Source organism: Leopardus geoffroyi, chromosome B3 (assembly GCF_018350155.1).
Source record: "Leopardus geoffroyi isolate Oge1 chromosome B3, O.geoffroyi_Oge1_pat1.0, whole genome shotgun sequence".
Taxonomy (NCBI): Eukaryota; Metazoa; Chordata; class Mammalia; order Carnivora; family Felidae; genus Leopardus; species Leopardus geoffroyi.
The window spans coordinates 41,857,468-41,870,496 of NC_059337.1; the positions used below are offsets into that span (position 1 = coordinate 41,857,468).

Genomic DNA, 13,029 nt, shown 5'->3' on the forward strand with positions numbered 1-13,029 from the left:
TTGTCTTCTTCCTCCCCATACTTATTCAATGTCCATTATGGGCAGGCACTGTTCCAGGCACTGGGGCTATCACGGTGCACAAAACACAATCCCATGGGACTCTGCCTCATCCTTTCAGTTTCCTGTTTTATTAACAGAATCCAAAGGGGACCTCTCGGACATTTGTGAAAACACTGCATATTCTTACCTGACTGCTTATTTACTCGGCTGGCATTAATTTCTGGCTGGCTCTCAGGTCATCACAAGCCTTTCCTATTACAATGTGCTCATTGTTTATTCCCTCTGCAACTGGTTAGAGGTCCAAGAGAAATGGAGACCTGAGTATCCTGCCATGTACATGTAGCTAGAGGTACATACATACTATGTTGATACTTGTCTCTAGTAAACAGAATTCCAACTAGAGGCTTTGCTATTCTAGGATATTATCTTTTCATTAGTAAAACTTGCTCATTTCATGTTCCTAACTATAAAATTGAACAATTCCTTCAGTGAATCTAACCCTAAGTGTGCTTTGTTCTAATATTCTTAAAAATAGAAAAAAAACTTCTCTAACTTAATCATATAAATTTCACAACTTCTTTATAATACAGACTGATAAAAGGAAGTTCTATAATTTCTAGTGTTTTGGAACATTAATCAGAAACCTGATTAACATTCTAACAAATTTTGTACATCTGTTTGTGAAACTGTAGCTGCTAGTTTGATAATGGACTTCCTCTTCCAAATATCTTTTAAGTCAAATTCCCTTGGTAAAGAATGTTTTAATCTGACCCATTTTTAAGCAAAATGTTTCAGTGTTATCTTTAAGAGGCCACATTTACTATTTGGCTCTTTTGTTCTTCCTGAATATACTCTAAATGTTTCAGCACACAGATTCACAAATATCCTCATTTTCATGCTTGTCCCTCTCTCCCTTATTCCTGGTATCTACTTTTCTGTCCCTGCAAAGATAGCAGCTTAAAATAGCGACTGATTCTAATACTAGATCCTACCAGCACAGACACTGCTATCATCTGGCTTCCCTTGACAACTTCAGAGTATCTCCAACTATGCCAGAGACAGCCAAAGGCTGCTGCTGGGTGGTGGCAGCAACATGCAGAGGAGGACTTAGCAAAGCCAAGGGTTAGCCTCAACTGCCTAGAGACAGAATGTAGTTACTAATGAGCTTCTGGCTTCCTTCTCTAAGTAAGAAAAGAGTCTGGGGTGTCAAGGTTCTGTGAAGTGAGGGACTGTTCTCCATCCCTCTTGGTTACAGAAACTCTCTGGATTCTTGAGCGACCTCCATTGACCTACCCAAAGTAGAAGTCAAGCCACAGAACTAAATATTTTTGAAAATGCTTTTCCTGTAAGAGTGATTTAACTTAAAATTTAGCTTTAAAAAACATGACATTCCTGTGACCTAATTATTATAATATACAAATACATACATTGCTGATCAAATAACATTCTCCAAGATTTAAAAAAGACATATTGAAAACTATCTTATATTACATAGCAATAAGAAAGGGGTAGTACTATCCCTTAATACCAAACAGATCATAAAAGAGATGTCCTGAAAGCAATCTGAATTAACTACTGGTGTTTAAACAGCATTTATCATTTCATAGTTACGAAAATGCTTCTGAAATATTCTCATGAACTGAACAGACTGTCAAAGATATGATTTTGTTTAAAGTCTCCCTAACAAATGTTAAAAAATGATGAAATCCTCTCCAGATTAGTTCATCAGAGTGGGGAGTCAGCATTGGGAAACTTTTTAGACGTTTTATGAACTAATCTCTGTGCAATGAAAAAGTAAATCCCACAGGGTCCACTTCGAATCCAGTCTAGAAGCTTACTTCATTAAAGCAGTCACGGTGGGAAAGTTTCTTCTCCAACTGAACCCAAATCTGCCTTCTAACTCAGTGATTCACAAGTGAGGCAATTTTGCCTCCAGAGAGCATTTGTCAATATCTGTAGACATTTTTGGGTGCCACAACTGAGGATGGGGTACTTTTGGCATTTAGTAGACAGAGGCCAGGGATGCTGTTGAACACCCTACAATACATAAGACAGCCCTCCATCTCCCGCTAACGAAGAATTATTTGAGCCCAAATGTCAATAGTGCCATTGAGAAACTCTGCTCCAAATGCTGCTTGTTGATCCTAGGAAGGCTTTTTGAAGAAAAATGAGTCAACTCTTTTATTTCCCATATGTAGCACACTTAAAAAAAACTGAAACTCTATTACTCAGCTATCGTCACAAAAATGCTGGATAACTATGCCAGAAGTTATTGGCTACAGCTGCCACTGGGAGCATGAGTGGCCTAAGGCAGTGTTCATGGGAACCTACGGTACAACTCCCTAATGGGAAACCCATCCTCTGGCAGTGGGCCGGGAGTGTGGGTTCTCCGGATTCTACTGCTTTGCATTAATGCTGTGTTGGCTTTACGACATTAACTAGGGCCTTTCCATGTTCGTCTCTGGCCTGGAATAGTTTCAGCATCATCAGATTTACCTTTTTTTTTTTTTAATTGTTTGTTTGTTTATTTATTTTGAGAGAGACAGAGAGTGAGCAAGCAGGGAAAGGGCAGAGAATGAGACAGAATCCCAAGCAGGCTCCACACTGTCAGCGCAGAGCCCAACATAGGGTTTGAGCTCACAAACCATGAGATCATGACCTGAGCCTAAATCAAGAGTCAGACGCTTAACTGACTGAGCCACTTAGGCATCCCAAGATTTACCTTTAAGTGTTTGCTCCAAACCAGCTCTCAAACCGTTCGTTCCTAATGCTATATATAAAGCAAAACTAAGCACAAAAGAACTTGGATGGATATTTAAATGAAAGTTGGAGATAAGATGTGTAGTTGGCCAAAAGAATTTGGATGGAGATTCAAATGAAAGTTGGAGGTAAGATGTGTAGCTGGACTGGATGTGAGTTATAAGAAAAAAGGAAAAATTGTGCCAAGAAAGGAATCGTGCCAAGGTTTTTGCGTGAGCAAGAGGAAGGATGGAAGGGCATCAATTGAAATGAGGAAGACTTCTTAAGAACATCACTTTAAAGATGTTGTTGTACTGTTTTCTGTCCTCCAGAATTACTGATGAGAAGTCAGATTTTCAACTCATTGTTCCATTCAATGTAAGAAGAAAAAAATCCCCCAAAAATGGAAAATCAACATCTGAAACTGGGAATTCAATCTCAAGATTGATATATTCAAGTAAAGGGGCACCTGGGTGGCTCAGTCTAAGCATCTGACTTCGGTTCAGGTCATGATCTCGCCATTTCCGAGTTCAAGCCCTGTATCAGGGTCTGTGCTGACAGCTCAGAGCCTGGAGCCTGTTTCAGATTCTGTGTCTCCCTCTCCCTCTCTGTACCTGCCCACTCACACTCGCTCACTCTCTCTCTCTCAAAAATAAAAAACATTAAAAAATTGAAAAAAATATTCAAGTAAATATTCAAAGTTAATATTGGAGTAAACCTTTGTAAATCAAAATCTTTGTATATCAAAATATTTTTTGATATTTTGATGAAGTAAAATATATCTTCTTTGGTGAAGAACTGCGAATAATGAAAAAGCTGATAAAATCAAATAGATCTATCCCTTAAAATAAACCTCAAGGTTGATTAATTCCTTAAAAAAGAACCACAAAGATTTCTAAACATTTATGCATAAAATACAAAAAGTCTGGTTCCAGGAAATTTGGCTAAGACTTGCTCCAGTAATAGCACTCAGAGTACTGAGGAAAACCTCAGAGTACACCAGTGAAACATATTACAATATGAATGATTTCCCCAGAAATGATGCAATGCAGCAGCCCTGATGTGAACATTCTAGTTCTCTTTAGAAGAACCATGGAGAGGCAGGGGAGCAAACTGGCACCACTGATCCCAGCAGTGAAGAGCATCCTTGGTGATGAGAAGTAGGCACAGAACAGATCAGCAAATGCCAGGATTCCCAGAACATGCTCCCAACACAGCAACGGAGCTCACAGGATCACGCTGAGGTGACTGAGAAAGGCCAGACTGGTCAATAAAACTGGAAACAGGGTGGGTTTCCCCCCCCCCGCCCTTTCAAACTTGTAAATAGTGAGGTAGTGGAAAAAATATATGTTCCTATGGGACTGAAGGAAAAAAAGATATTATGTCAGATGATATTCCAAAAATGTTACTTTTATCCAGCGCAAATCATCTGCAGAGTAATATCCTGCTCATCATTGCTATGAAAAAATTCTCTGGGAATTTCTCTAGGAAGAAAAAGAAACTAAACACAAAAACACCAAAAATTAAAGGCAGTAGTGGATGAAGAAAATAAGGACTTATTCACATGCAAAGAAGAAGAAACATGGCCTGAAGAAAAATGAGCAGCAGAAGCCAGTAGACTGCCTGAGCTGCACAGGGGTCAGCAGGGGCCAGCCACTCAGCCATGTGACAGAAAAGACATCAGTGTCTCAGAAAGTAGCCTGGAACATATCTGAAAGAGCCACCAAGTCTTAGAGCCACAGCCTGCGTCGTTCTTTCAGCCAAACTGTGAAGCAGCCTCCTGAGCTGTTTGCACACTGCCTAAAGACGGTTGTCGGTGCTCTGCATCCATGATAACGTATCACAAGCTGCTAGTCTCTAACAAGCCAAGGACATTCCAACAGTAGAGTTTCCCATTCTCTGTTACATGGACAGCTTGAAGGCAAGACTATTATGCTACTGATATAATGAAAACATAACGAAGAAATACATGTGATGACAACACTGATGATATATTACTGCATCATAAGCAGTGGCAGTTAGCTCCGATAATTTATTCTAAGAAATTAAGATTCTAATACATTCAGAAAAGAGTAGGAATTGCAGATTAATCTCCATTGTTAAAAACTTTCTCTGTATCATTAATAGATGTTAATCTATTAGTCTACCACTTTGTAATTGGTAAGACAATCATTTGAGATAATGTTGCTTACAAAGAGCTTTCATTTAAAAGTCTAAACACCTGGGGCATCTGGGTGGCTGAGTTGGTTAAGCGTCCCACTTCAGCTCAGGTCATGATCTCACAGTTTATGAGTTTGAGCTCCACATCGGGCTCTGTGCTGACAGCTCAGAGCCTGGAGCCTGCTTCAGATTTGTGTCTACCTCTCTCTGCTCCTCCCCTGTTCACGCTCTCTCTCTCTCTCAAAAATAAACAAACATTAACAAAAATAATAAAAGTCTAAACATGTAACAAACTGACATATTATAAGGATTATACTTAAAATATTATAGGAATAAAAGGAAACTCACTGGGTTATAAGAGTCATGTTCATTGGTCTAAAGGTCTCACTGACTGTGCTCTGGCTGATTAAGGTTGGGCTCAGCCGGGCAGCACTGCTACAGGCTGCTACAGCTGCATGCAAGTCTATGCGGGACACGTTCTCATGGCACATGACCAGAGTCCAAAGAGGCAGGCCCAACCATAAAGTGCTTTTTTGGCCTCTGACTTACCTTAAATCCACTAATTAACCAACTCAAGTCACATTACTGCGTGTAACCTCAAGCGCAGAGAAGTACATCCTGGCCACGACAGGCCATGCAAGGATGTGGATGCATAATTCTATAACGGGAATGACAAATTGGGACAAATATCGAATCTCCTGTGTTCCTCTTACTTTTATTTTCCTTCAGGCTCAACGTTCCTCTTCCTTCAATCAGTCCCCATTAGACACAGCTTCTAGGTCTTTCACCATACTGACAATGTTCTTCTGTACCAATTTTAGTTCTTTAGTATTCCTGTTAAATCACAATGCTTAGAACTGAACATGATGATCTGACCTGTGCTGATTTCTCCTAGTGAGTGGGTACAAAGTTTAAGACCTTACCTAGATAGGAGCACTGCCAAGAAAATATAAATGAAATGATTTGGGGAAGTTTTAAGAATAAAATATTAGCTGCCCTTATTACTGAGTACCAGTTAAAGACATTTTTCTTCTAAAGCATGAGAGACAATTCAGAGTAATAAACCCAGATTCCACATAAATTAGAGAAATTATCCTCCAAATCCTGTTTTTTAATTTCAAGAACCAAATTCTCTACCCTGATAAGAACAACTTTTTCTACCTTTATGCCATTTTACAGTTTATTCAATTATTTACTCTCTAAATTAATTTCATTTAATTCATTACAACTCAGAGCTAGGCATCATTTTTGTTCTTCTTGAAATATGAGGAAATTTTGTTTGGGGGATGGGAGGGGGGAAGGGTGGGTGATGGGTACTGAGGAGGGCACCTGTTGGGATGAGCACTGGGTGTTGTATGGAAACCAATTAGACAATAAATTTCATATTTAAAATAAATAAATAAGTAAAAGCCAAATATAAAAGGAAAAAAAAGAAAGATGAGGAAATTGAGGGTTAGACAGAAGTCTAGTACTTCCTTTACCCAATGAACAATGTCTTTCTTACCCCCAGGACAGTAGGGAAAAGACCTCTTCCCTCCACCTGGTACATTCTTCCCTGACAACCTCCTTCTTTTGCCTGCCTAGCTCTTATTCATCTTTCAGTTTCTACTCAAATAGCACTTTCTCCATAAGCTGTGCCCAGCTTTCATTTTTTCCATCAATATTTGAGAAATAAAGGACTCCACAAGGTGCTGGTGTGAACAAAACAGATATAGTCCTTGCGCTTAAAAGACTTTGCATCCAGCTGGAGAGAAAGACATAAATAACTACACACTTGACCACTTAATAACAACTGCAGAAAGTACTAAAAAGACAAGCACAAGGTCAACTGAGCATGGGTCAGGGCTTGACTTTTGTGTGCTCATGGCTCTTCCTCATCATAACATTTATCACACTTTACTATAATCAGCTGTTTGTCTTCATCCCCCACTAAGAGTGGAAGGCACAGACACCAATTAAGCTGTATTTTCATAGCTTGGTATAACTTCTGTTTGATAAAAATACTTAATATTCCTGTGTGGAATGAGTGATTAAATGATCAAATGGACTTGCCCAAAATACTAAATTAATGAGCCAGAAAAAGACTTGAACTTAGGACTCCAATTTCCATATTTTTGCCTCTATACAGCGTTACTAAGATGGTAATGACTCTAATAAAATTTAATGCTCGCCTGCTACACAACTATAAATAAAAATAATTAACTTAGAAATACATATCATTTATAAGCTATGCCTACTTGTAACACAAAAATTTATGTACAGACAGGTATTATACAGTGTATCTCTGACACTAACATAGTGACCCCATAGGCCCTATTCTGATTACTACTTAGGCATGTGTAATGACATATGTTAAACTAACATATAAACTTACAGATTTAACTAACAAATTAAAAATGAGCTCATGGCAGGGTGCCTGCGTGACTCAGTCAGTTAAAAAACTGACTCTTGGTTTTGGCTCAGGTCATGATCTCATGTTCGTGGGACTGAGCTCCATGCTCAGCGCAGAGCCCGTTGGGGATTCTCTCTCTCCCTCTGTCTCTGCCCATCTCCCGCTCGCACATGTTCTCATTCTCTTTCAAAAATAAATAAACTTAAAAAAAATGAGCTTATGCCTAAATAAGTGGTTACGATAGCAATTATAAATAACATATACAACAAACACAAAAAATATGCAAATCTGAGGTTATTATTTTAAAATGCAATGAATTATCCCTAGGTATTTTATGCTTCTTGGTGCAATTGTGAATGGGATCAATTTCTTTATTTGTCTTTGTGTTGCTTCATTATTAGTGTATAAGAATGCAACTGATTTCTGTACATTGGTTTTGTATCCTGCAACTTTGCTAAATTCATGTATCAGTTCTAGCAGACTTCTGGTGGAGTCTATCTGGAAAACAGTGTGGAGGTTCCTCAGAAAATTAAAAATAGACCTACCCTATGACCCAGCAATAGCACTGCTAGGAATTTACCCAAGGGATACAGGAGTACTGATGCATAGGGGCACTTGTACCCCAATGTTTATAGCAGCACTCTCAACAACAGCCAAATTATGGAAAGAGCCTAAATGTCCATCAGCTGATGAATGGATAAAAAAAATTGTGGTTTATATACACAATGGAGTACTACATGGCAATGAGAAAGAATGAAATATGGCCCTTTGTAGCAACATGGATGGAACTGGAAAGTGTTATTATGCTAAGTGAAATAAGCCATACAGAGAAAGACAGATACCATATGTTTTCACTCTTATGTGGATCCTGAGAAACTTAACAGAAACCCATGGGGGAGGGGAAGGAAAAAAAAAAAGAGGTTAGAGTGGAAGAGAGCCAAAGCATAAGAGACTCTTAAAAACTGAGAACAAACTGAGGGTTGATGGGGGGTGGGAGGGAGGGGAGGGTGGGTGATGGGTATTGAGGAGGGCACCTTTTGGGATGAGCACTGGGTGTTGTATGGAAACCAATTTGACAATAAACTTCATATATTGAAAAAAAATGCAATGAAAATGTGTTCAATGCATAATTCAGAGTTTATGTTCCAAATAATGATGCTATAACAAATAAGAAACTCTTGCATATAATAAAATGACAGCTGTTCTTTATTTCTATAGGTCATGTTCACAGCATGGTCAACCTGCCATCCTAACAGCCAGAGACATTAAAATACTTTATTTTCTTTAGAATATTGCATTTTCTCTTGCATTTATAGAAATTGCAAATACAATCCCCAAACTGCTAGCACATCTTTCTTTCGCTTTCTTCCAAAAGAATCATCTTCAGCTAGTCTTATGAAAGGGAATTAGCACCATCTAGTGAAAGAAGCTGGCAGAAAAAGAAACTCCATTAGGAGAATGCTACGTGGACCAAAAGAAAACTGCTTAGGTAGCAGTATAATAGGCCAATTTCAGAAAATACAGAAAAGCGTAGCAGTAATACTCCATCCTGATTATGTTTTGTTCATTTATACTAGACTCTAACAGACTTTAGCTATTAACATTACATTTATTCTAAAAACCTAATGTTCATTATAATTCCTTTAAAAAACTGCCAGAAATGCTGTAATTATGGAATGCTAACGATGAAGAAAATTAGATTTGTTGGAGGTGCCTCTAAATAAGTCCAACCCATGAACTTGTAGCCAGATGTAATGGGCCCTGACTTAATCCCTGGAAAGAAGAGACCCTAGCAAGTCATACATGTTTGTATAAGGAAGATCAGTTTGGTGGCTGCCTGCATATAGGACAGATTCATATGAAATGTGTGCTGAGGAAAGACTAAGCAGTTGGGAGTTGATGGTAGTAATCTAGATAGGAGATACCAAGGCCTGGACTAAAATGAAGAACAAGAGTCTACTGGGTTTGGGGATCACTGAAACAGTCAGGATGACTAAATTACCTCAGCAGCTTGTTTTTATTTAAATTTCAGTTAACATACAGTGCAATCATAGTTTCAGGAGTAGAATTCAGGGATTCATCACTTACATACAACACCCAGTGCTCATCACAAGTGCCCTCCTTAGGGGCGCCTGGGTGGCGCAGTCGGTTAAGCGTCCGACTTCAGCCAGGTCACGATCTCACGCTCCATGAGTTCGAGCCCCGCGTCGGGCTCTGGGCTGATGGCTCAGAGCCTGGAGCCTGTTTCTGATTCTGTGTCTCCCTCTCTCTCTGCCCCTCCCCTGTTCATGCTCTGTCTCTCTCTGTCCCAAAAATAAATAAACATTGAAAAAAAAATTTTTTAAAAACAAACAAAACAAAAAAAAAAAAAAAACAAGTGCCCTCCTTAGTACCCATCACCCATCTAGCCCATCTCCCACCCACCTCCCTCAGGCAACCCTCAGTTTGTTCTCTATTGTTAAGAGTCCCTTGTGGTTTGTTTCCCTCTCCTCTCTTTTCCTCCTTCCCGTATGTTCATCTGTTTTGTTTCTTAAATTCCACATGAGTGAAATATATGGTATTTGTCTTTCTCTAACTTATTTCGCTTAGCACAATACATTCTAGTGCTGTATTGTAGCATTACATTCTAGTGTATTGTAGCACAATACATCCTTCCACATTGCTGCAAATGGCAAGATTTCATTCTTTTTGATGGCTGAGTAATATTCCTCTGTGTAAGGAATGTGGGCTCTCTCCATAGTTTGGCTATTGTTGTTAATGCTGCTATAACACTGGGGTGCATGTGCTACACTGAATCTGTATTTTTATATCCTTTGGGTAAATACCTAGTAGTGTGATTGCTGGATTGTAGGGTAGTTCTATTTTTAGTTTTTTGAGGAACCTCCAGACCTGTGGCAGTTTTTAAAATTTGGGCATACCTTCCAATATCTGGTTCTACTGCTACCTTAAATTATATTAAAACAGTTATTCCTTTTTTTTTTTTTTTTTTTTTTAGTCTCATTTTCCTTGCCAGAGGGTAAGATCCTTGAGGACAGAAATTCCTTTAGTATAAGATGTTAAATATTTTTTTAATGTTTATTTATTTTGAGGGGGGAGGGGCAGAAAGAGGAGAGAGAGAATCCCAAACAGGCTCTGTGCTGTCAATGCAAAGCCCAATATGGGGCTCATTCCATGAACCTAGAGATCATGACCTGAGCTGAAACCAAGAATTCAACACTTAACCAACAGAGCCATCCAGGCACCCCATATGATGTTAAATAATTTTTAATTAATAGAACGTGTTTATGGGGGACACTTATTTTAATGATATAACTTGTGGAGAAAAAAATACAATGGAATTTTCTTAAAACTATTTTTAAAAGATTCTTCTTGAACATTTAAGATAAATTTTATATTATGTACATTATCAACTCTAAATGTATGATCATGGCAGCATGACAATTTTTACCTGGTGGATGAAAAAGCAATTTGAAATGAGGTGGTCCTTTTATACTGTATCTTTGAATAAAAAGGTCAACTCATCTCAACAAGATACTAGGAAATCAAATCGAGTAGTACATTAAAAGATTTATTCACCACAATCAACTGGGATTTATTCCTGGGCTGCAAGGGTGGCTCAATATTTGCAAACCAATCAATGTGATACATCACATTAATAAAAGGATAAGAACCATATGATCTATCTTCTCACAGATGCAGAAAAAGCATGTGACAAAACATAGCATCCATTCTTGATAAAAACCCTCAACAGGTAGGGATATACGGAACATATGTCAACATCATAAGGTCATATACAAAAAACCCACAGCTAATATCCTCAACAGGGAAAAACTGAGAGTTTTTCCTCTATGGTCATGAATAAGACAGGGATGTCCACTTTCACCAACACTATTTAACAAAGTATTGGAAGTCTTAGCCTCAGCCAAAAGAAATGAAAGACACCCAAATTGGCAAGGAAGAAGCCAAACTTGCAGATGACTTGATACTCTGTAGAAATCCTGAAAGATCCTACCAAAAAACTGCTACAACTAATAAATGAATTCAGCAAAGTTGCAGATATAACATCCACGTACAGAAACCTGTTGCATTTCTATACACCAACAATGAAGCAGCAGAGAAAGATATCAAAGAAACAATCCCATTTGCAGTTGCACCAAAAACCATAACTAAGAATAAACTAACCAAAGAGGTAAAGGATCTGTACTCTGTAAACTATAGAACAATTATGAAAGAAACTGAAGAGAATACAAAGAAATGGAAAAACATTCCATGCTTATGGACCGGAAGGACGAACAAACATTTTTAAAATGTCTACACTACCCCAAAGCAATCTACACATTAAATGCAATCCCTATCAAAATACCACAAGCATTTTTCACAGAGCTAGAACAAACAATCCTAAAATCTGTATGGAACCACAAAGACCCTGAATAGCCAAAGTAATCCTGAAAAAGAAAAGCAAAGCTGGAGGTATCACGATTTTGGACTTCAAGCTATGCTACAAAGCTGTAGTCATCAAGACAGCATGGTACTGGCACAAAAACACACACACACAGATCAATGGAACAGAATAGAAAACCCAGAAATGGACCACAACTATATGGGCAATTAATCTTCAACAAAGCAGGAAATAATATCCAATGGAGAAAAAACAGTCTCTTCAACAAATGATGTTACAAAAACTAGACAGCAACATGAAGAATGAAACTGGACCAATTTCTTATACCATACACAAAAATTCAAAATGGATAAAAGACCTACATGTAAGACAGGAAACCATCAAAACCCTAGAGGAGAACACAGGCAGCAACCCCTATGACCCACTTTTTATGAGACATGTCATCCGAGGCAAGGGAAACAAAAGCAAAAATGAACTATTGGGACCTCATCAAGATAAAAAGCTTCTGCACAGCCAAGGAAACAATCAAAACTAAAAGGCAACCAACGCAATAGGAAAGGATAGATATTTGCAAATGACATATCTGATAAAGGGTTAGTATCCAAAATCTATAAAGAACTTATCAAACTCGATATTCAAAAAACAAATAATCCAGTTAAGAAATGGGCAGAAGACATGAATAGACATTTTTCCAAAGAAGGCAGCCAGATGGCTAACAGACACATGAAAAGATGCTCAACATTACTCATCATCAGGGAAATACAAATCAGAACCATGATGAGATACAACCTCACACTCGTGAGAATGGCTAAAATTAACAATACAAGAAACAACAGATATTGACGAGAATGTGGAGAAAGGGGAATGAACCTTCCAGCACCGTTGGTAGGAATGCAAACTGTTGCAGCCACTCTGGAAAACAGTGTGGAGGTTCCTCAAAAAATTAGCAATAGATCTACCCTATGACCCAGCAATAGCACTGCTAGGAATTTACCCAAGGGATACAGGGGTGCTGACACATAGGGGCACTTGTACCCCAATGTTTATAGCAGCACTTTCAACAACAGCCAAATTATGGAAAGAGCCTAAATGTCCATCAACTGATGAATGGGTAAAGAAATTGTGGTTTATATACACAATGGAATACTACTTGGCAATGAGAAAGGATGAAATATGGCCTTTTGTAGCAATGTGGATAGAAATGGAGAGTGTTATGCTAAGTGAAATAAGTCACAAAGAGAAAGACAGATACCATATGTTTTCACTCTTATGTGGATCCTGAGAAACTTGACAGAAGACCATGGGGGAGGGGAAGGAAAAAAAAAAGTTAGAGAGGGAG

At 38.4% G+C, this 13,029-nt stretch overlaps 1 protein-coding gene across 7 annotated transcripts in view; it reads right to left on the reverse strand.

Annotated features, from left to right (window-relative positions):
• The window catches only part of APH1B (aph-1 homolog B, gamma-secretase subunit), a 137,959-nt gene that overhangs the window by 113,994 nt on the left and 10,936 nt on the right, over positions 1-13,029 (reverse strand). The window lies entirely within an intron of this gene.